Source organism: Hypanus sabinus, chromosome 16, assembly GCF_030144855.1.
Source record: "Hypanus sabinus isolate sHypSab1 chromosome 16, sHypSab1.hap1, whole genome shotgun sequence".
Classification (NCBI taxonomy): Eukaryota; Metazoa; Chordata; class Chondrichthyes; order Myliobatiformes; family Dasyatidae; genus Hypanus; species Hypanus sabinus.
The window spans coordinates 36720197-36744037 of NC_082721.1; positions in this window are offsets into that span (position 1 = coordinate 36720197).

The window sequence follows — 23841 nt, forward strand, 5'->3', positions numbered from 1 at the left end:
CTGTTTTGCATTTCCACTGACTTGGGTTCAACCCTGACCTTGGAGTCTGTCTGTGTGTTTGTGCATTCTCCTTATGACGCTATAGATGCATCGGGGCAATCTGGTTGCCTTCTACATCGCAAAGAGCTGAAGTTGCCTCTAGTGTGTAGAATCCGATGGGAATGTGGGACAAATAGTTACTGGGAAAATGAGCAGAGCAGTGGGATTGACCCGAGAGCCAGCACAGATTCAATGGACTGGAATAGTCTCCATCTGTGCATCTGTGCTTTATATATATACATACTCATACATGTAAAATATATATATTTATATACATGTCAACATTAATAAAATGTAGAAAAAAGAACAAGCCAATACCAAGTAATTCTACCATCACTCTGTTCTAAACGAAGGACTATTTCAACTCTGATTCTGACAGGGTTTTCTCATATCACCAGTCCCTCTGCTGTAAGAAAATGGAGGGTAGAGTTCAGTTCAGTTCTGAAGACATTAAAGTGTCTCTGAAGGCCACAAAACAACAGAAACTGAATACTTCAAACGTGCAGAGCTGCAGAGATCATACAAATGAAAATATACAGTAAATTAAGTTATACCCTGGCATACCACTGTTTCATTGGGTTAATTAAATGTTGTGTCAATTAAACAACTGAGAATATAGATTTGAAAGATGCTGGGTACTAATTCCAGACTGTATTCAAGTAACAGGCAATCCACTGTAGGAATTCAGCAGGTCCAGGTCAGGCTGCAGATTTGGTGGGAGGAGGGTGGGGAATGGTACTTGCAACGTTTCAGGTTAAATCCCTACATCATATCTCATTCCTTTCCTCTCACAGATGCTATTCTACTCCCTATATTCCTCCAGCAGATTGTGTTTTCTTCCAGATTCCAGCATCTGCAGCCACTTATGTTCCCAATCTGCTCTGAGTTTGGTCATCAATGCTGATTTACATTCGACTCGAATGTTTCTGAATCGGGGAGAGGGGAACAAATAATCTGCAAAGATTTCTGTGACCTCATGTTCATTTGTGTGTCAACAGATGAGCTTATAAACACCCCACCTTTTCCACCACTGCTTCTCCCCACCTCCATCCTGCCTCCTGAAACTTCCAACTTGTCTGGAGGCACATATGAAGCATTGTGCTTGTCCACAATACCGGTTGATGAATGACAACCATGGAAACGAAACCCAGCAAATTTCATTGCCGTCTAGTGCATCTCCATCAGTGGAAAGATAGGGCAACAGTGGCCAGAGCATTCTAAGTGATGTAAGAGATAGAAAGTAAAGTGAAGCAGACCAAAGATATGGGTGGTAAATGCCTATTTAGCAATATCAGGATGAATATAGAATGGTTAATTAAATAACAAAAGCAAGGGTAAGGAGAGAATACACAAGCAGCTAACATAAACGAGAATCAAAAGGCATATAAATTATGCATGGAAATTCAAGGAGGTTTAGAACCACATTAGAGATCTATATATGGAGGGAATAAATAGTGCAGAGGTACTGATAACTCTACCAAAGAAGAAGATGCTGCTAAAATTATTGTAAAAGACAGGTAGTCATGATCCTTAATAAGCTAAAACTTAATGAAGATGAGGAGCTAAAAGGAACGATTTGAGTTAAGCCAGGTAAGTCCTCGGAGGCTGATGAGAGCAAAAGCAGAAATATATGTAAGAGTGATTGGCCATAATTTTTCAACAGTCCTTGGGCCAGAGAGACGGAGGAATTAATTTTTTTCCTCTTGTTCAAAACAGAATGTGCACACTATTCCATCAAACAATGGGCCATTCAGTTCATACGAATCTGTGTGGAGCCGCTATTAGAAATAGCCCAGGGGCAAAGGTAATAGATATTTGAATATGGAACAAAAAAAATGAGGAGCCTGCACAGATTGGTTAAAGAGAAACCAGTCTGACTGATAAGATAACGGAACGTGTTGACGTGGAATGTTGCCTTTTATGTAGATTTTTAAAAGGAATTTTACAAAGCTTTTGAACGAAACTGAAGTCCATTTAACTGATGGGACTATGGCTACAATAATATAAAATTGGATTATGGACATGTAACAGTAACTAGTGGAAACATTTGCGATTAGGGCTGGAGAAACGTATACAGCACAATTTCAAAGACTGTTCATGAGACCTCTGCTTTTCTTGTTATGTATTAATAAGAACTTTAGAAATTTGAGCTGGTATAGGGAATCATTGCCCCACAATTTCCCTATTGCCCTTGATTTCCACAATAGTCACTCATTTTCTTGAATGAATTCAGTAATTGCACTTCCATAGCACTCAAGTGTAAAGGATTCCAAAGATTCATTGCCCTTTATGTGAAGGAATCTCTCTGCATCACAGCCCTAAGTAGTCTACTGTGGCGACCCACTTTCTGTGCAGGCGAACCGGCTCACAAATAGCCAGCGTGCGGGGGGACACTTCGGTAATGCACCTTTGATGTCATTTCTGCCTGGAGAGGGCGGGCGCTAGGGATTAAATGCCAGCGCCGCGAAGTTTGAATAAACTAGTCTCCAAACGACTTACTGACTGTGTGTCGTTGTCTCTAGCTCTGTACATAGTACATCGCTACATTGGTGACCCCGACGGTCCAAACGAGATTTGGACCAAAGATGACCAACTCTTCATCTGTTCACGCTGTTTCGCTAAAACTGCTGACTTTCTGGACGCTGCGACCACGCGTGTGGTTTAACCAAGCAGAAGCCCAGTTCCAGATTCGACAGATATCCTCTGATTCCACACGTTACTACCACGTGGTGAGCGCCCTTGACCAGGAGACGGCTGCCCAGGTTGCGGAGCGGGGTGCCCGCCTGCTTCACCTGGATGGTTTGGGAGACAGACTGCCGTCAGCATTGATGAACGAGATGCTGGCCCTGGCTGACGGACACAAGCCTTGCCTCATGTTCGAGCAAGCTTTCCTAGAGCAACTGCCCGAGGACATACATCTGCTGCTGGCCGATGCAGATTTCAGCTACCCCCGGAAGGTGACGGCCCGGGCAGACATGCTGTGGAAAGCCAAGAGGGAGAGCGTGGCGTCCGTCGGTCAGATTACCAGGCCATGCGCCCAACAGCAGACCAGACCAGGCCTGGCAGGGGGGCGCACACAACACAGTGGCAGGAGTGAGGAGGCCAGTGAACAGTGGTGTTTCTACCACCAGTGGTGGGGCACAGAAGCCCTCCATTGTTGCCCGCCCTGCAAGGGCCAGGGCCAGGGCCAGCTGCCGCTAATGACTATGGTGGCTGGCCACCAGGACAGCCTCTTGTACGTCTGGGACAAACAGTCGGGACGCCACTTCTTGGTCGACACCAGTGCGGAGATCAACGTCTTGCCCCCGATGGGGTACGACACCCACAACAGGAAGCCAGGACCCACCCTGAGGGCCGCAAACGGCAGCACGATACGGACCTATGGCACCCACACAGTGCAGCTGCAGTTCGGCACCAGCCGGTTCACGTGGGACTTCACACTGGGCACCGCGGCCCAACCACTCCTGGGGGCAGACTTCTTGCGAGCTCACAGCCTGCTGGTCAACTTGCAAGGGAAAAGACTGGTACATGCCGAGACTTTCCAGACGTTCTCCCTGGGTGAAGCCAAGTTGCTGGCCCCACACCTGGACTCCATCACGGTGTCGGACAACGAATTCACCAGAATCTCGGCGGACTTTCCATCGATTCTGGCACCGCAGTTCACGGCAGCCATGCCCAGACACGGGGTACAGCACCACATCCCGACCAAGGGACCACCCCTCCATGCCCGCGCACGAAGGCTCTCCCCGGAAAAGCTCCACCTGCCAAAGGAGGAGTTCAAGAGGATGGAGGAATTGGGGATCGTACGGAGGTCCGACAGCCCATGGGCCTCTCCCCTGCACATGGTGCCCAAAGCAGCTGGGGTTTGGAGACCATGCAGCGACTACCGCAGACTGAATGAGGCTACAACTCCAGACCGCTACCCTGTGCCGCACATACAGGACTTTGCAGCAAACCCTCACGGGGCAAGAATCTTTTCCAAAGTAGACCTCATCTGGGGATACCATCAAATCCTGGTGCACCCTGAAGACATCCCCAAAACGGCACTTATCACCCCGTTTGGCCTGTTCGAGTTCCTCCAAATGCCGTTCGGCCTGAAGAATGTCGCACAGACGTTCCAGCGTCTAATGGATATGGTGGGTCGCGACCTGGACTTTGCGTTCATCTATTTGGACAACATCCTTATAGCCAGCAGTAGTCGCCAGGAGCATCTGTCCCACCTCCGCCAGCTCTACTCCCGCCTGAGTTTGGCCTCACAATCAACCCAGCCAAATGCCAGTTCGGTCTTGATACCATCGACTTCCTGGGCCACAGGATTACCAAAGACGGGGCAGCACCTCTGCCCGCCAAGGTAGACACGATCTGCCACTTTGCCCGGCCCAACAGGGTCAAAGGCCTACAGAAGTTCATTGGTATGATGAACTTCTACCACCATTTCCTCCCCTCAGCAGCCCGTATCATGTGCCCTTTGTACACCCTGATGTCGGGTAAAGGCAAAGACATTACTTGGGACGAGGAGGCCTCGGCCACTTTCGTTAAAGCCAAGGAAGCCTTGGCAGATGCCACGATGCTGGTGCACCCCAGAACGGACATTCCGACCGAACTCACGGTGGACGCATCCAACACAGCAGTCGGTGGGGTGCTGGAGCAGCTCATCGAGGGGCGCTGGCAACCCTTGGCGTTCTTCAGCAAGCACCTACGACCACCCGAACTCAAGTACAGTGCTCTCGAGCTGGAACTGTTGGCACTGTATCTGGCAATCCGGCATTTCAGGTACTTCTTAGAAGGCAGGCCGTTCACCACGTTCACGGACCACAAACGTTGACCTTCGCGTTCACGAAGGTGTCCGATCCCTGGTCGGCTCGCCAGCAGCGACATCTGTCCTACGTCTCCGAGTACACGACGGACATCCAGCATGTCTCGGGAAAGGACAACGTCGTGGCGGACGTACTCTCCAGACCAGCTGTCCAGGCCCTGTCCCTGGGGGTGGAATATGCAGCACTGGCGGAGGCGCAGCAGGCAGACGACGAGATGCCCAGCTACAGGACCGCAGACTCGGGTTTGCAGCTGCAAGACTTTCTCGTAGGCCCAGGTGAGAGGACACTCCTGTGCGACGTGGCTACTGGCCAACCTCGTCCCATTGTCCCAGCAGCCTGGAGGCGGCGAGTTTTCGACTCCATACACAGTTTGGTGCACCCATCTATCAGGACGACCATCCGGCTGGTCTCCAGCAAGTTCGTGTGGCACGGACTTCGCAAGCAGGTCAGTGAATGGGCCAGAACATGCGCACAGTGCCAAACAGCCAAGGTGCAGCGGCACACTAAAGCCCCGCTGCAGCAGTTCGAACCCACCCACCGGAGGTTTGACCACATTCATGTGGATATCGTGGGCCCCCTACCAGTGTCCCAAGGAGCGCGGTACCTCCTAACTATGGTAGATCGGTTCACGAGGTGGCCAGAGGCAGTCCCGCTCTGCCGATTCCTGTGCCCGAGCACTGATTGCAACCTGGGTAGCATACTTTGGGGTACCAGCCCACATTACTTCCGACAGAGGCGCCCAGTTCACCTACAGCCTGTGGTCGGCTGTGGCCAGCCTGTTGGGAACGCAGCTACACCATGCTACTGCCTACCACCCACAGTCGAACTGACTAGTGGAACGCTTCCACCGTCACTTGAAGTCTGCTCCCATGGCCCAACTGAGAGTACCTAACTGGGTGGACGAGCTTCCCTGGGTCCTGCTTGGAATTCGCACAGCGCCCAAAGAGGATCTGCACACCTCGTCAGCCAAGTTGATGTATGGTGCACCCCTGGCCGTCCTGGGAGAGTTCATACGAGCCCCAAGGGGGCAAGAGGAAGAACCCGCAGCAGTCCTGGACAGACTACGTGAAAGGCTCGGCAACCTGGCTCCCATATCAACTTCACAGCATGGACTGACCCCGACCCATGTACCCAAAGACCTGCAGAAATGTAAGTTTGTGTTTGTATGAAGGGGCAGATACCGGGCACTGCTACAGTGGCCGTACAAGGGGCCGTTCAAGGTGATCAACAACAAGGGGTCCGCGTACGTTCTGGACATTGGGGGGAGAAAGGATGTTTTCACGGTGGACCGACTCAAACCAGCCCATGTGGACTTGGCGCAGACGGTCAAGGTTCAGGCACCGCGGCACAGAGACAGACCTCCCAAACAGAGGTTGATCCAGACTGTGGACATTGTGGGGTGTATCGCCGGTTCTGGAGGTGGGGGGGGGCGGTTATGTGGCGACTCACTTTCTGCGCTGGTGAACCGGCTCACAAATAGCCAGCGCACAGGGGGAGACTTTGGTAATGCACCTCTAATGTCATTTCTGCCCAGAGAGGGCGGGTGCTAGGGATTAAATGCCAGCGCCGCGAAGTTTGAATGAACTAGTCTCGAAACGACTTACCGACTGCGTGTTGTCTCTAGCTCTGTATGTAGTACATCACCACAGTACTTCATATTTTGGTTCCAGACACCACAACCAGGAGAAACATCTTTCCTGCATCCAGCCTGACAAGCCCTTTCTGAATGTGTAAGTTTCATTGAGGTCATCTCTCACTCTAGGGAATACAGACCTAGTCCTCTCAAATTCTTCAGAAACATCAAACCCTCATCCTTGTATCCAATCTAGTGAAACTTCACTGCACTTTTTTTAGTTGACTGTGTTGAATATCCAGGTGCATTCTCACCAAGGTCTTATACAATGAACCAGTTTCCTAACTCTTGGTTTCAAAAACTTCTTGTAATAAAGATTAATGTAGTATTTGCCTCCCATATAATTTGTTGCCCCCGTTTGTGCAGAAAGTTACCTTGGTCCCTCTGAATGCTGTCACTGTTCAGATGCTCATCATGATCTTATTTTACCGTTCTGTGCACCACAGTAGTGGCCTCAGGTTTTTCTACATTATATTTCACCCACTCAGCTTATCCATATACTTTTTAAGTCTTTTTACAACCTCCACCTTCTGACAATCTCACTTGGTTTACTATAATTAACAAGCTTGAAAGTAAGATAGACTGGTCCTTTCAGCCAAATCATTCATATAGATCACAATACCTGGTGCCCCACCTCCAAATTTAAGCACAATCCTTTTGTTCCTACTCTTTGATTGCCCGATAAACGAGAATTAATCCATATCAGTAGACCCCTTCAATTCTATATATACTAAACTTTTTAACTAACCTCCTGTGTGGAACCTTATCAGAAAACCCCTCCAAATGCAAATACAGGTCCACCAGGTCCAGATTGTCTATTCTACCAGTCACATCCTCAAAGTACTTCAACAGATTGATCAAACATGAATGCATGCTGACTCTGCTCAAGTCTAATCTGCTTTTCTAAGTGCTCTGTTAGTATATCCGTCATTACCAATTCCACCATTATCTCTCTTGGTCACATTGACAACAGGCTGGTCGTTCTCTATTTTTCTCTTTCTCTGTTTTAAATAGAAGAAGTCACATTTGCTTCCCATCATTCCAGAGCAACAATTCCACAATCCATAGAAGTAGGATGATGATATGATAACTAAGACACCTGTTGCTTCTTTACCTATCACTTTCAAAACTCTTGGATGAATATAATTGAATCTTTTAGATTTATTGGCTTTCAAGTTCACCAACATCTTTAATATTTTCTTTTATTACTGCTTGTTTCCTCCAGTTTCTCATTCTCAACTGATTTTCCAGTAAACCTGGCAGAGTTTTCTATCTTTTTCCATGAAAATGTTCAGCTTTAATTTCTCTACAATTTCCTTCTTCCCATTATAAATCCTCCCATTTCTTTCAGTGAGGAACACACAGACGTTCATTGAACTTTTTACATACCTATAACATCCTTGCAGTCTTTCTTTACAATGAACATACAGGGAATATTTTAAAGTTTGCAGTTAAGTCAAATTTGGAGGTATGGTGTACTGAGAAGAGGATAGTCACAGAAGTGGAGAAAATGGATGGAATAGGCAGTCACATTGTAAAGGAGCACTAATCCACAACTAATCCACAAATCTTGGTAAGAAGAACAAGGAGAGCCAATGAAATATAAAAGGCACTGGTCCAGAAGAGGGTAGGAGAAATATAGATGCATAGATATACAAACTTGCATTTGCAGAGAGCTTTGAGAGCAATTCAAAGGCTTAGAAAAATAGAAATATAACGTAAAAGAATGAAAGAAATGATGTGAGTGTCTGTCAACTATTTTTTTGCCACAATTGGAGCATCCATTTCTGGTCAACATCCTGCAGGAAGAACAAAGGAAACTCTAGGGGGTGATGATAGTAAATATTTAGCCAAGTTGTCCTGTGGAGAAGAGATTTAATTATGTGGATAGACTGAAGACACTGGTATATTTCTCACTGGAGAAGTAAAAGTTGCGAGTTGATTTGATGGAAGCATTCAAAGTTATAAATGATCTAGACAAAGTGATAAAAGATAAAGTGTTTCCATTTAAAAGTTATTGAAAACCTGGGTTACCGATTTAAGATGATTGGCAAAAGAACCAGCAGTGACATGAGGGAAAGACAATTCACACAACACATAGCTACAATTAGGAATCTGCTGGCAAGTTAGTCAGTCTTCACTTTCAGAACAGAATTTGATAGATACCTGAGTGGAAATCATTGTAAGCTTATGAACAAAGAGCTAGAAAACACAACCATCTGGACAACTCTTGTAGATAATGTTGTGACCTTGATGGGCTGAATGGCCATACTTCCTGTCGTCTTGGATCTGCTCTGCTCTGTGATGGATTATGTGTAGTTAGAGATGAAGTTAGGAAAACAGAAGTGCTAGGAAAAAATCCTTATTCTTTAAAGGAGTGGTTTTAGCATGGAAATGATAATAAAAATTTGTTGGTTAATTTAAAAAATTCTAAACATAAGGAAAGGTACACAGAATAGAATTATCAGGATTCTAAGATGGTAAGTGAACGGATGTGTGAAAGTAAATACCTAAGTGGCTTTACTCCCTAATGAAGTACTTGTGCAATTCATTGCTGCTTTTCCACTTAAGTTACAGACAATAAAAATTTGAACCTATGTATAATTTTTAATTGTATTTTACTAACAAATACAGGACAGATTGAGGTGATCTTTAAAAAAAAATTTCAGCACTGCAATTATTCATTTAGATAAACGAGAGGACAAAATTTTGCCAGTTTATATTATTAAAACTTGGACCATCAGCACATCCCTCTGGAGCCGCCATCCTTGATTTTACAATACAGGAGTGAAAATGCATGCCTCCAAGGAAAAACTGTATTGATGTAAACTACTGGAATAAGTACGAACAGATACACAGCATATAGACTAGTAGATCAAGAGAGTGAAAACGCCGGTGGGTGCTGCACTGAATTAATAGGATAAAGGTTTGCACAGTCTTGATGGTCTGAATTTAGATCCTAATGCATTTCAGCCCACAAGGCAGAAAAGGGGTGTATTTGATTTCTTTTACAAAACACAGTCATTTGTAATGATTAGCTGCCAATGACATTTTAACACAGAATGTGTTGGAAATTTGGTTGGTAGAGGGTCTGTGGGGCTGAAGAGATTTGTTATTGCTGGGAGAAACTTTGATTTCCAGACATCCACTTTGCATTTGGCAAGGATATGAAAGTCAGGAGTGCGGGGGAGGGTTGACACTTTGAGCCCACACTGCTGCCTAAGTCCTGCCATATCGGTAGATGAGTCAGAATGGCTCCTGAACTGCCTGAACACCACTTCTTCAATTAAAGCCTGGGAGCTACCGAACAAAATTACAATACCATTTAATGTGAAAGGGCAGGATGCTGTTCCACAGAAATACTACAGGCCTTAATTCACCCTACTAACCTTCACATCAAAATCAATGGAATTGAATTTTGGAATCTAAGTTAAATGGTCATGTTCTATTATTTACGTTTATATTTCATGGAACCGCCAACAACTGTCTACACTAATGTATTATAGTAGTCACAGTTGAAGGATAAATTCAAGCTGGGTTCTTCAGTTCTTCCTCCCAGAGGCCTGTGTTGATGGCTCATGGTTTAATAATATAAACTCTGACAATATCACCAGATCACCCACGAAAATCGGGGTCTCACTTATCATTGCATTTGAAAGAAGATGCCTTCAAGGACATAGCCATCCCTCGGTGTTGAAATAGGTGGAAAAGCCTGCATGATGTACTCAGTTGAAGTTGAATCTACAACCTCCTTAACACTGAGGTAGAAGTGCTGCCACCGAGCAAGATGTTGGATCCCAGGCTGTCTTGCCAAGATTACAGGTTGATGTGGTCATTGTTGTCTTGAATAAGACCAAACCTGTTTACTCTAACAGCCTTCAGAAACAAATTCTCCACATCACTCTTTCCACACAGCATCCACTCTGATAAGCTGCTATCCAAGGTTTTGAAAGGAGCGGTAATTAGAAACAGTAAATACACAGGATTTTAATCTTCCAAATTTCTATAGATTGCATACTGATTTCCATGGATTGGAAAACAATAAACATAACTCTTCAATATAAGAAAGGAAGGAAAGAAGATGCAAGGAAACGCATAATGCAGATAATACAGGAAGGAAATGCTCTGTGGCAATAATGTAAAGAATAGTAGGATTGCAATGATTAATGAAAGGGAAACAATGTTTGACTGATCTCTTCAAATTCGTTGAGGGTGTAACTACCAGATCTTGTTCAAAAATACAGGTAACTTTGACAGGAACTGACAGGTTGGATGTAGGGCTATGCTTCCACTGGCTGGAATACCCAGAACCAGGGCTCAGAATCTCAGAATAAGGGGTCAACCGTTCAGGACTGAATTGAGAAAAAAAAATAGCGGATAGTGAATCTTTAGAATTCTCTACCTGACAGGGCTGTGGAGGTGCAGTCACTGTATATATTCAAGATAGATTTTGTACGGTAAGAGAAAGTAAAAGATACAGGGATTCTGCAAGAAAGTGACACCGAGGCAACAGTTCAGCCATTAAATTATGGAAGGGCAGAGAAGCAAATAAGACCAAATGATTTATTGCTATTTCTATTCCCTATGTTTTAATGTTAGCCTGTGACAATATTTCTTATTCAACTGTCACTCCAGACCTCAATTGCTCACAGCTAATGTAGTCCCATTTTTGTCCAGAGTTGTATTGATCCCCATTCTGTTCATGATATAAATGAAATGACCTTGTGAATTTCAGTTAGGTCAATGGTGCATGTCCCGTGCCCTGCCTCCTCCCTCTATGTGCAGCCCCCAACAGTACTTACTCCTCCTTGCACTCATGAACTTGCAGCGCAAATGGCCCAAGGAAATACATGTCCATTTAATTTGAAAAATCGGAAGAACTGTCCAGCTGCAGCAGAGGTATGTGGATCCTCGACAGATACAGAATATATTTTTATCACATTAAAAGAAGCACTGCGGCTATGCAAAGGTTAAGCTTGCATTATAACTACTCAGAGTAATTCACTTCTACAAAGCTGAGCTTTTAACAAAGGAAGAACATGATTATTTTTAAATTTCACTTCTTGCTTCCTTATTATTTTTTTCTCTAGAGTTGATCAGTCAATTGTGGTTCTGAAGTGTTTGCTTAGGTGTCAAAACAACAGTTACCAATTCTCCTTCACTTTTTTGTCCAGATGCGATGCTGAGTGAGATTGCAAGCCAGAATGTTGAGGATTGTTGACTCAGGCTATCATGGCTGAAGATATCCTTCTGGAAATGCTGGAGACCTCATATGATCCCCTGGCCTTAAATTTGTTTATCTGATGCCTCTGCCCATTTCCTGTTTCCATCTTCCTTTGGTCAACAGGTTTCCTTAATCTGAGAAAAATAGTTGGCCAGCATTCATTGTAATTCATGCTTTCAATTGCATAGAGGGGCTCCATTTAAATGTGGTAACAAAATGACCATCTTGTGAGAGCTGTGCATCAAAAGGAAGTATCCTTTTATGAGAAAAATGACGGCCCTTGTCAAGTAATACAATATTGAATTTTTAGCCCACCCAATTATGCTTTTTTCCGCCTTTCCTATTCATCTATCATGTCAAAACTATTTCATCATATACCACAGCAATTCCCAGTTAAACTGTTATCCAGTACATTGTTGAAGGACAATCTCTCAGCTTTTGATTCTCTGTTTCTATAAACTTCTAAACATTTTTCTCTTTACCCTTTCTCACTTAAACACTTACAGGAACATTTTCAACCAAGCTTGTGATGAAATATTTGTACCCTGTTTTTTTTTCTCTGACAATCTGTTTCTTCTTCTTTTCCTACGATTCTTTTTGTTGCTCTGACCATTTTGTTTTTTACTTATCTATGACATTGATCTTTGCTTCTCTGCTCCATCTTGTCTCACTTTGTCCAGTGTGGCCATTTTGTTTCACACACAACTTAGCAAGTCACTGTAACACAACTGCCTCTCCTGGGCCAAGGTCTGCAACGGGATAAGGAGGGGAACAAGCAGAGTTATGTTTATGAAGCACGAGTAGATTTTAAACTTGTGAGTTTACATGACTTGGGACTTAGAATGAGAGCAGGAGTGTTTGAGAGTGAGTCTCAGTGGTGCTAATGAGTTCCACTTAACCACACTTTAAAGAGGTAAGTCAACTAGTTGTTAATTAATTGGTGAGTGGCTAATTAGTTAGTTATAAGCAGCCAAGAAAAAGAAGGTTGGGCCAAATGGAATGGTTGTTGTGAAAGTGGGCCAGTGGTTATGCTTTGGCTCAAGAGGCTTGGCATGCAAAAAAGAAAAGCCCTAGCTCATTCAATCTTTCCTCATAATACGTGTTCTCTAATAAGACCATAAAACAAAGGAGCAGAAATAGGCCATTTGACCCATTGAGTCTGCTCTGCCATTTTATCATGAGATGATACATTCTCCTATTTAGTCCCATTCCCCTGCCTTCTCACCATAACCTTTAATGCCCTCGCTACTCAGATACCTATCAATCTCTGCCTTAAATACACCCAATGATGACCTCCACTGCTGCCCATGGCAACAAATTCCACAGATTCACCACCCTCTGGCTAAAAAAATCTCTTCGCATCTCTGTTCTGAATGGACACCCTTCAATCTTTAAGTCATGCTCTCTCGTACAAGACTTCCCCACCACAAGAAACAACTTTGCCACATCCACTCCGTCCGTGCCTTTCAACATTCGAAATGTTTCTATGAGGTCCCCCCTCATTCTTCTAATGTCCAAGGAGTACAGTCCAAGAGCGGTCAAATGTTCCTCGTATGTTAGCACTCTCATTCCCAGAATCATTCTAGTGAATCTTCTCTGAATCCATTAGCTGGTCAACATGATGTCTCCATGTCTGATCTCCAACATCCACGGTGCACATCAGCGATCTAGTTCCTGTAGTTATCCTAACGGGTGTCCACCTGCCTTCTTGGTAATCACATGCTAGGACTTCCTGTCTAGCCTTGAAGCTCCTTGCTGATTTACATGGCAATTGGTTGAACTGTTAATTCTGCCCTTCACTCTGTAGATCTGGTTTCAGGAGATCTATGCGAGATCTTATATTCCTGCTCTTGAACAGCATCGTAGGTGTTTGATTTGTCGGTGCATGAACAGAGTTCAGATACACAAAAGTGAAATTGTCCACCTTGTGCTGAAGTGAAATGTCCTCCTTGTCTATAGCTTTAATGGACTTCTTGAAGATTTAGACAAACCTTTCAGCTAACCCATTCATTGCTGGATGGTAAGGAGATGACATAAAATGTCTGATGCCATTTTTCTTCATGAATAATCTGAATTCTTCAGACATGTATTGTGGCCCGTTGTCACTCACAATTTGCTCAGGTAAGCCATTTCTGGACAAGGTAGTCTTCAGGTGGAAACAGTCTTTTCTGATATGGTTGACTTCATTGGTATGACCTCAGGCCACTTTGTATGACATCCACAGCAATCAGAAACATGGAGTTCATGAACAGCCCAGCAAAGTCATATGCACTCTTTGCCACAGTGAAGACAGCCAATCCCACAGGTGTAAACATTCCCATGGGGATGCATTTTGAAATTTGTAGCGTCCCGAACAGCTTTTGGTTAAGTCTTCAATCTGTTTATCTATGCCCAGCCAATGCACGAGGCTCCGAGCAAGACTCTTCATCTTGACTGTACCCAAGTGTCCTTCATGCAGATCCTCTGGCATGCAGTTTAGAGGGAACCACAACACGAGATCCACAGATCAAGGTTCTTTGACATACACGCAGCTGGTCTCATCTCACTGAGAACACTGAAGAGATTGGAGTACCATGATCTCCATGGTGATGTCATAGACTTTTGACAATGTCTGGTCATTCCTTGTTTCTCTTTGTATTTCTGAATTTGTTACCAGTAGCTGGTCCACCAATCCTGTGGGAACACCTCTGCTGGGTCACAGAATGAAGATTTTTCTTCTTCAATTGCCAACAGTGGAAGAGGTGACAAGCCGTCAGACTCACTGTATTGTTTGGTACCCTTGAGCTCTGTCATAAGAGTAGCTTCTTGGGAACAGTGTCCAACGTTGCAACCGTAGCAGATATCTCTGGGATTCTCTTCCTGGGATTGAAAATGGACACAGGGTCTGTGATCTGTCACTCATGTGATCTTTTGTCCATAGAGGTAGGGGTGGAGCTTCTTTACTCCCTTCACTAAACTAAGGACCTCTCAGTCAATATGTGCGTAGTTGCTTTCAGCGCCCATCAGTGATCTTGTTTTAAATTCAAATCAATTTTCCATAGTGTGTGACAAAATGGCATCAATGTCATAAGGGGATCACACAGCAATCTGATGGGCAGAGATGGGTTACAATGAGTAAGCAGCTCATCTGATGTTAGTGGTCTCTTTGGTTCCTTGAATGCTCTTTCACATCTTTCTGATGTTTCCCACTTTGCTCCTGTCGACAATCATGCTTTCAATAGGTGAAGCACTGTAGCAAAACTTGGGAGAAACTGGTGATAATAGTTTACAAAGCCCAAGTATGACCTGAATTGTGGCACAGATTTTCTGATTTAGGTTCCTGCAGCACTGATTCAATCTTCTCTTGTGACTTACGTAAGCCAGGCTTGTCAATGACATGTCCACAATATGATATTTCATTTTTGAAAATTCACATCTGTCTCTCTTTGTACACAGACCATACTCATTCAGCCTGTTACACACTTTACCAAGATTCTGGAGGTGCCTTTCTTCATTCTTGCCAATCACAATGATGTAATCAAGGTAACATTGTGTTCCTGGGATATCTTGGAGCACTTGGTCCAATCATTGTGTTCCTGGGAGCACTTGGAGCACTTTGCCAAATTGCTGGAGCTGATGCAACACCAAGAATGAGACTATACTGGAACAGTCCCCTTGTGAGCGTTGATTGTGAAGAACTTCCTGCTTGACTCCTCAATCTCTATTTGCAAATAGGCTTGTGACAAGTCAGTCTTTGAAAACCTCTCTCTATCTGTCAAAGACATAAAAATATCTTCTATTTGTGGTAGGGGATACTGCACAGTATGCAGCACCGGGTTGGTGCTCACTTTGAAATCCCCACGTATGCAAACAGTGCTGGCCTTTCTTTTCTTAATCACCGGGACAATGGGCATGGCCCAGTCATTCCACTCAATCTTGGAGAAAATGCCAGACACCTCCAAGTTCTGAAGTTCAGGACCCACTTTAGGATGAAATGCATAAGGCTTTAGATGTGCTTTATGGAACTTTAGCTGCTTCATCCAGTTCAATTCTGGACTTCATATCTTTGACTTTACCAATACCCCTCTCAAACACTTTCTCATTAACAGTAAGCAGCTATGACAGTTGCTGGATAGTGATTGCATTTGGACTGCAGTTGCCTGTTGATGACACATTGTCCCTCCACTATTCAACGCATAAATCTCTAACTGCTGTGTTTTGTCTGCACATGTCACATTCACTTTTAGTTTGCCTTTTGGAGAGACATTTTCACCTGTGTAGGTCTTTAGTATCACCAAGGTCTTTTTTAATGGTAGCTTAGAAAACGGTCTGTTGTAGTCAGCCTCTGAAATTACAAAGATAACGCTGCATCCAGTTCCATTCAATTTTACACCAGACACATCTGTTGTGATTCATATGATTTTGCAATCTACCTCAGAAATGTTATGCAGTTTTAGGTATGACAGCCCGCCTTTGTCAGACTCTATGTTGTCTGATTCAGTTTTACATTCAATCACTTCATGGATTTGTTTAGTGTTGTGTTTGAAACTTTACACTCTGTATGTTTTTTCTCCTTGGTTTTGCTTTTTGTCAGACTTGCACACTTTCCCTATGTGGCCTTGTCTGTGACACTTCCTGCAAACTTTTTCTTTGAACCAACAGTCATTTGCATCATGGGAGGATTTGCCACATTGATTACATTTTTGGCTTTTTGCACCATTCAGTTACATTTTGTGTGTTTCACATTCTAAACTCTTTTTCTGTAGTTCTGATGCATGATATGCTGCTGTCTCCATTGACATTGCAATGGTCAGTGTCCATTCTAAGGGTAGGTCTCTTTCTGACAGTGGGTTCTTTTGAGTACTTTGACTATGCATGCCACAGAGAAGCCTGTCCCTTAATGCATCTGAACCTCTATCTCTAAACTCACAGTATTGGGAAAGTTTGTGCAATTCTGCAATATATTCAGAAATACATTCATTCTTTGACTGGCTCCTTCTGTGAAATATAACTATCTCAGCAAATACTAGTGGTTTTGGGCTGAAGTGATTTTATAAACTTACAACAATTTTGTTGAATGTCTTGCTTGTTGGCTTTTCAGAAGTTATTAAGTTGCATAAGACACTGTACATTTTTGCACCCATTATGGTGACTTTCTTTTCCTCATCCACATCCTTAGCATTACAATACAGTTCAACCCTCTCTATATGCAATTCCCAGTCCCCATTAGCACTATGAAATCATCAACTTCCCAACTAAGGCAATCGTCACATTATTTTCACTTTAGCTTTGCCAGTTGTGCGTCTCTCATTGTATGCTGTGCACTGTCACTCACACATCCCTGTGCTAGCATCCTTGACTGCCTTCTATGTACGGGTTCGATCTTTCCTCTCACTGTCTCTTTCCCATCCTCTGAGTTCTGTCATCTTGTAACTGTCAGTGCAGTTGGTGATATTCATTGACATTCAGGTCATACGTGTCGACAATTTTTTTATATCTGTACAACTACGTATCAAATAAAGCAGCACTAGAACGCGGAGTAGAAGTGAACGTGTATATTCACTTTGCAGAGAGAGAAACAAATCAATGCAAATGGATAAGTTATCAGTCAATAACTAGTACTAAGGTTAGTCAATGCACTAAAAGAAATAGATCTGTACACTACACTTCCTATAATGAGGTGACCAAAACTGGTCTAACCAGAGTTTTATAAAGCTCAACATTACATCACAGCTCTAAAACTCAGCTGTCAGACTAATAAAGGCCAGTACATCATACGTCTTCTTAACCACCCTGTCAACTTGCATGACAACTTTGAGTGATCTATAAATGTGGACCCTAAGATCCCTTTGTTCCTCCACACTGCTTAGAATCCTATCATTAACCCTGTACTCTGCTTTCGATTTCAACCTTCCAAAGTGTACTACATCACACTTGAATTCTATCTGCCACTTCTCAGCCTAGCACTGCATCTTATCAATGTTCTGTTTTACTTTTGTGAAAACATACTAACCCATCCTCCTACTTCCTTGTCATAAAGACCAGGGGTTCCAGAACAGATCCCTGCAGAACACCACTGGTCACCAATCTCCAGGCAAAATATGTTCCATCCCCTATCATCTTCTGTGGAGAAGCCAATTCCGAATCCATGCAGCCAAGTGGACCCTACACCTCTTAACTTTTTATATGAGCCTAACATGGCTTGTTAAATGCCTTACAAAAATCCATATCCTCCACATCCACAGCTCAAACTTCTTCAGTTTGTTTTGTCAAAATGCTTCCTGTCTTGGAGTCTGGCAATTCAGAGGAAATTGGGCATTAATGCTTCAGAGAGCTGTTTGGACTTGTATCCCTTTCACAGTACACTGATAAATGGGATTAATCAAAGTGGGTATTTGAAGCTTGGCTTGGATATAAAGGAGCTCAGGGCCTGTTTCGGTGTTTACGACTGTATGACTTGCTAATTCAATTTCTGCATTTGAAGTTAGAAGATGGGGAGATATGACATAATGTTTGATCCCATTTTGCTTCATAAACAATTCAGAATTAAATCATTGAAATTGCAGACTAGTATCCAATGCAAGTACATTGAGAAAAAAAGTCTTGAAAAATAATCTGATCTGCTTTTATACATTCCATAGCTCCACATCCCACACATTATATTTCGATCCATTTGGATTGGTTGTCCACCAGCATTGAGATGTTAGACTCATTGAATCATAGTGAAGTACAGCACAGAAGCAAGCCCTTCAGCCCATCTAGTCTATGCCAAAAACATTTAAACTCCTTACACTCATCGACCTGCACTGGGACTACAGCTCCATGTACCTATCCAAACGTCTCTTAACGTTGAAAGCAAGTTGTGTTGGCAGCCATTCCACACTCTCATGACCCTCTGAGTGAAGAAGTTCCCCTCATATTCCCCTTAAACCTCTCACCCTTCACCCTTAACCCATGACCATTAGTTGTAGTCCAACACAACCTCAGTGGAAAAAGCCTGCTTGCATTTACCCTTATCTATACCCCTCATAATTTTGTATACCCCTATCAAATCTCCCCTCAAACTTCTACATTCTGAAGAATACAGTCCTAACCTATTCAATCTTTCCTTATAACTCAGGTCCTCAAGACCTGGCAAATGGACCTTGTAAATTTTGTCCGTACTCTTTCGACCTTGTTTATATCTTTCTTGTAAGTAGGTGACCAAAACTGAACATAATATTCCAAATTAGTCCTCACCAACGTCTTATACAACCATAACATACCACCCCATCTTGTGTACCCAATTTTGATCTATGAAAGCTAATGTACCCAAAGCTTTCTTTATGACCTTATCTACCTGTGATGCCACTTTCAATGAACTATGTACCTGTATTCCCAGATTCCTTTGTTCTACCACATTCTTCAGTGTCCAGCCGTTCACTGTGTAAGGCCAACCCTGGTTGTTCCTACCGAAGAGAAACACCTTGCACTTATCAACATTAAATTCCATCTGCCATTTTTCAGCCCATTTTTCCAGCTGATGCAGATCACTCTGCAAGCTATGATAGCCTTCCTCACAGTCCCACTACATGCCCAATCTTGGTGTCATATGCAAATTTGCTGATCCAGTTATCCATGTTATATTGATAATAAACAGAAAAGGACCCTGCACCGACCCCTGTGGCACACCACTCGTCACAGACCTCCAGTCAGAGAAGCAACCCTCTACTACCTCTCTCTGGCTTCTTCCACAAAACCAAAGTCTACTCCAATTTATTAATTCATCTGAACCACCTTGACCAGCCTCCCATACGTGACCTTGTCAAATGCCTTACAAAGTCCTGGTAACTTTCTCAAGAAACTCTATAAGATTGATTAGACAAAACTTACCACATACAAAGCCACACTGACTGTCCTTAATCAGACCATATCTATCCAACTGCTTATATCCAGTCTCTTAGAATACTTTCCAATAACATTCCCACAACTGATGTCAGACCCACCGGGTGTTTAGAGCCTTTCTTAAACAATAGAACAACACTGGCTATCCTCCAATCCCCTAATTCCTGTCACTAAGTATTTATATATTTCTGTTAGGGCCCTGGTAACTTCTGCACTTGCCTCCTGTAGAGTCCAACCAAACATCTTGTCTGGTCCTGGGGATTTATCCACGCTGCTTTACATCAGGTTAGCAAACACCTCCTTCCTGTGTAATCCGTACAGAGTCCATGAAGTTGCTACCACTTTGCCTCACTCCTATAGACTCTGTGTCCGTCTCCTGAGAAAAACAGAAATGCAAAGAATATTTTTAAGATCTCCACTATCTTTTTTGGCTCCATACATGGATTACCATTCTGGGTTTCCAGAGAACAAATTTTGTCCCTTGCAATCCTTTTGCTCTTAACATATCTCTTAGCATTTTCCTTCACCTGCTTTCCTGCTAGATTAACGTCATGTCTTCTTTTTGCCTTCTTGATTTCCTTCTCTTGCATTTCTTATACTCTATAAACACCTGATTTGTTCCTACTTGCCTATATCAGCTGGGCATCTCATTTTTTTTTCTCTTAACTAGGGCCTCTATATCTCTTGAAAACCAAGGTTCCTTACATTTATTATCATTACCTTTTATTCTGACGGGCACATACAAGCTTTGTACTCTCAAAATTTCACCTTTGAAGGCCTCCCCACTTACAAAGTATGCCTTTAACAGAAAAAAACCCCTCCCAATCCACACTTGTCCACATTCTTCTCACACTGGTTTAAATGGACCCAATAGAATGGTCATACAAGCTACTTCCACACTTGAGTGGTGTCCTCAGTGGTCTGTATGTATAGCATACTCTGGCCTCTTCCAGATCCTTGTCTATACCAGGCCAAAACTACTAACTGTTATGTTCATGACAACAGTATTCAAACCCTCTGCTTGAAAATACTTGGTTCACTGTTCTTTGACCATGTGATGCAGATCTGATTCGAGTATGTGCTGTAATGGCTGTGTTTACAAATCTTATTTGATCATTATGTCAGTACCATCACTAAAGCCAACAAACCCTGGCATAATTGTTGGAGTAGACAGTGTTAGAGTGGAGACTTTGAGGTGTTAGCTCTTTGAGGCTTGAGCAAGGAAGAGGCTTAAGTGAGAGAAGGTGAAGGAGCTGTAGGTAATTCCCCCTACCCTCAGTTTATTTATTGTTTCCATCTTTATATTTGCACAGTTAGAACAGTAGGGATGTCAGGCAGGAAAGCTGAATGCTCCCCTTATGAGATGTGGGAAATTCAGGGAGACCTCCAGTGTCCCTGACAACTTCACCTACAAGAAGAGCATCCAGCTGCAGCTTCTAAAACTCTGTATTAAGGAGTTGCAGCTGGAACTGGATTAACTCCGGATCATTCGAGAGGATGGGAGGTTGATAGATAGGACATATAGAGAGGTAGCTACAACCAGGGTGCAGGACACAGAAGACTGAGTGACAGTCAGGAAGGAGAAATGGGTTAAACAGCCAGTGCAGAATACCCCTCTGGCCATCCCCCTTTGGGTGATGCCCATATAAAATAAAGCAACATGAATATAAATATGTATGTTGATCATTAAAAACCGACATTTTAAAATATTATTTATTTAACTATATGCATAGATGTGACATGTACCACTTGGGAAAAGGCAAAGTGTAAATTGCTGGAGAAACCAAGTGGATTGAGTGGTCAAAGATTCAGGCTGGGAGTCTGTATCAGGACAGAGAGTGAAGAAAGGCAATATCCAGTGTAAAGAAGGGAAAGGGAGGAGGGATGAGACAGGGGCTGGTCTGTGACTAGCAAAACCAGGTGAGTGGATTAGGGAGTGTGGGGAGGGAGATGATTAGCAGATGGAATTCAGTATAGGAGAGGATAGTACAGGTGAACCAGGGGGAACAAACCCAAGTGCATAGGAGTGTAAGTGATGGGTGGAGAGAACCTCATAGGAGAGGGCAATGAGTCTATGTAATGAGGGGAGAAGAGATGGAAAAGGTGAACAGAGAGATGGGTATCCTGGGCAGGCCTGTGGAAATGGTGAAGAAACACAGGGTGTGAGAGTTTCCAGGTTCACTTTTCTATCTCTTCATTATCTGGACTTATTTCCCTGCCCACCCAACTCCACTCTCAATCACTACTCCATTATTTGGTTCTACCAATTACCCATCAGCTTCTGTCCCCATCTGCCCTCACCTAGTTCCATTTGTCTAATTGCCCCTGCCTTTTATCTGTCTAATTGCTCCGGCCCACCATCTCCTGTGTTTTCCTATCACCTGTCTCAACACCCCCTCTCACTTCCTATACTGAGTGCCTTCCCTCTACACTCTCAGTCCTGATGCAAGCTCTGGACCTGAAATATCAGCACACCCTTTGCCTCTACAAATGCTGCTTAACTTGCTGAGTTTATCTGGCAGTTTACTTAATATTTTCTCCAGATTCCTTTGTGCCTCCACTTTTGCCTCTGTCAGTTCAGAAGAGAGAATCTGTGAAATGGGCAAAGGGTGCTGACCATTGTCCACCGGTGAGATGAGGGTCAGCTTGTAACTCCTACAGAGCTAAGCAGTTTTCTTTGCTTTGGACACTGCAGCTACGGGTGACAACCAATCACTTGCTGCAGTTTTATCCAATTCATCTACTTCAACTCTTAGCGCACATAATAGCAGGCAAGGCTTGCAATAAGCTAGAATGCAATTTAACGAGCATGTGAATTTTGCAGCCTTTAATGCTGGTATTAAAATTTACGAGCATTTACCCAGAGCCAGATTGCATTCTACACAGTCCATATCACACAACTGACTCCTCCAACCCAACCATACTTGCTAGCCCCACAGCATATTTAAATATTGTGGCTGTGCTTCCCTCAAATGCTCTCTATAGGCATTGTTGATTTGGCAGTTTCCTAAGATGGAGCTGACCACATGTAGCCACTTGGCTTCCCACAGACCACCTTGATCCCTCACTGACAACTCTAGCTGGTGATCAGAAGCACTGGGAGCAGTTGAAATAGTTAATGTCAAATGTAATTTTCTCTTATATATATTATAACCATATAACAATTACAACGTGAAAACAGACCATCTCGACCCTCCTAGTCCGTGCCGAATGCTTACTCTCTCCTAGTCCCACTGACCCGCACTCAGCCCATAACCCTCCATTCCTTTCCTGTCCATATGCCTATCCAATGTTACTTTGAATGACAATACCAAACCTGCCTCTACCACTTCTACTGGAAGCTTGTTCCACACAGCTACCACTCTCTGAGTAAAGAAGTTCCCCCTCATGTTACCCTTAAACTTTTGCCCCCTAAGTCTCAAGTCATGTCCTCTTGTTTGAATCTCCCCTATTCTCAATGGAAAAAGCCTATCCACATCAACTCTATCTATCCCCCTCATAATTTGAAATACCTCTATCAAGTCCCCCCTCAACCTTCTACGCTCCAAAGAATAAAGACCTAACTTGTTCAACCTTTCCCTGTAACTTAGGTGCTGAAACCCAGGTACCAGTCTAGTAAATCTTCTCTGTACTCTCTCTATTTTGTTGACATCTTTCCTATAATTTGGTGACCAGAACTGTACACAATAATTTCACATTATGTGAAAAAGATAAATAAATTTTAAAAAGCTAACTTTTCTTCCTGAAATCACATTTCTTAATAGAAGCAGAGATGATGCAGCTTTGCATTACAACACATTTGGGATATGGTCCATTTACTAGGAATGCAACCATTTGTAAAAGGGGTCAAGGTTATGGAAGTGAGGGTTTCTCCTGTACAAGGCAACTGGGCAGCACAGTGCTTGCAGCCAAAATGGCTGCAGTCTCACATCTCAGTTATGACCTGTCTGTGTTGTAGGTTCTTGAGAGTGCTAATGTAGGAAGATAACTGGTTGACAAGGCCAATAGGATGCCGGCTTCATTCATTAGGGCATTGAATACAATAACGGAGCAAATTTGATCTAGTTTCATTGAACATTCAGCTTTGATATTGGTCAAATCTCAGCTGAAGTACTGCACATTTCTGGTCACCACACTATTGAAGGATTTGATGATGCTAGAAACGGAACAGAGCACTATTCATAAGGGGGTTGCCTGGTCTATTTTCCCTGAATTGGAGAGTTTAAGCGGGGTCATGATTAAAGTGCAGTCAGTGGTCACTTTAT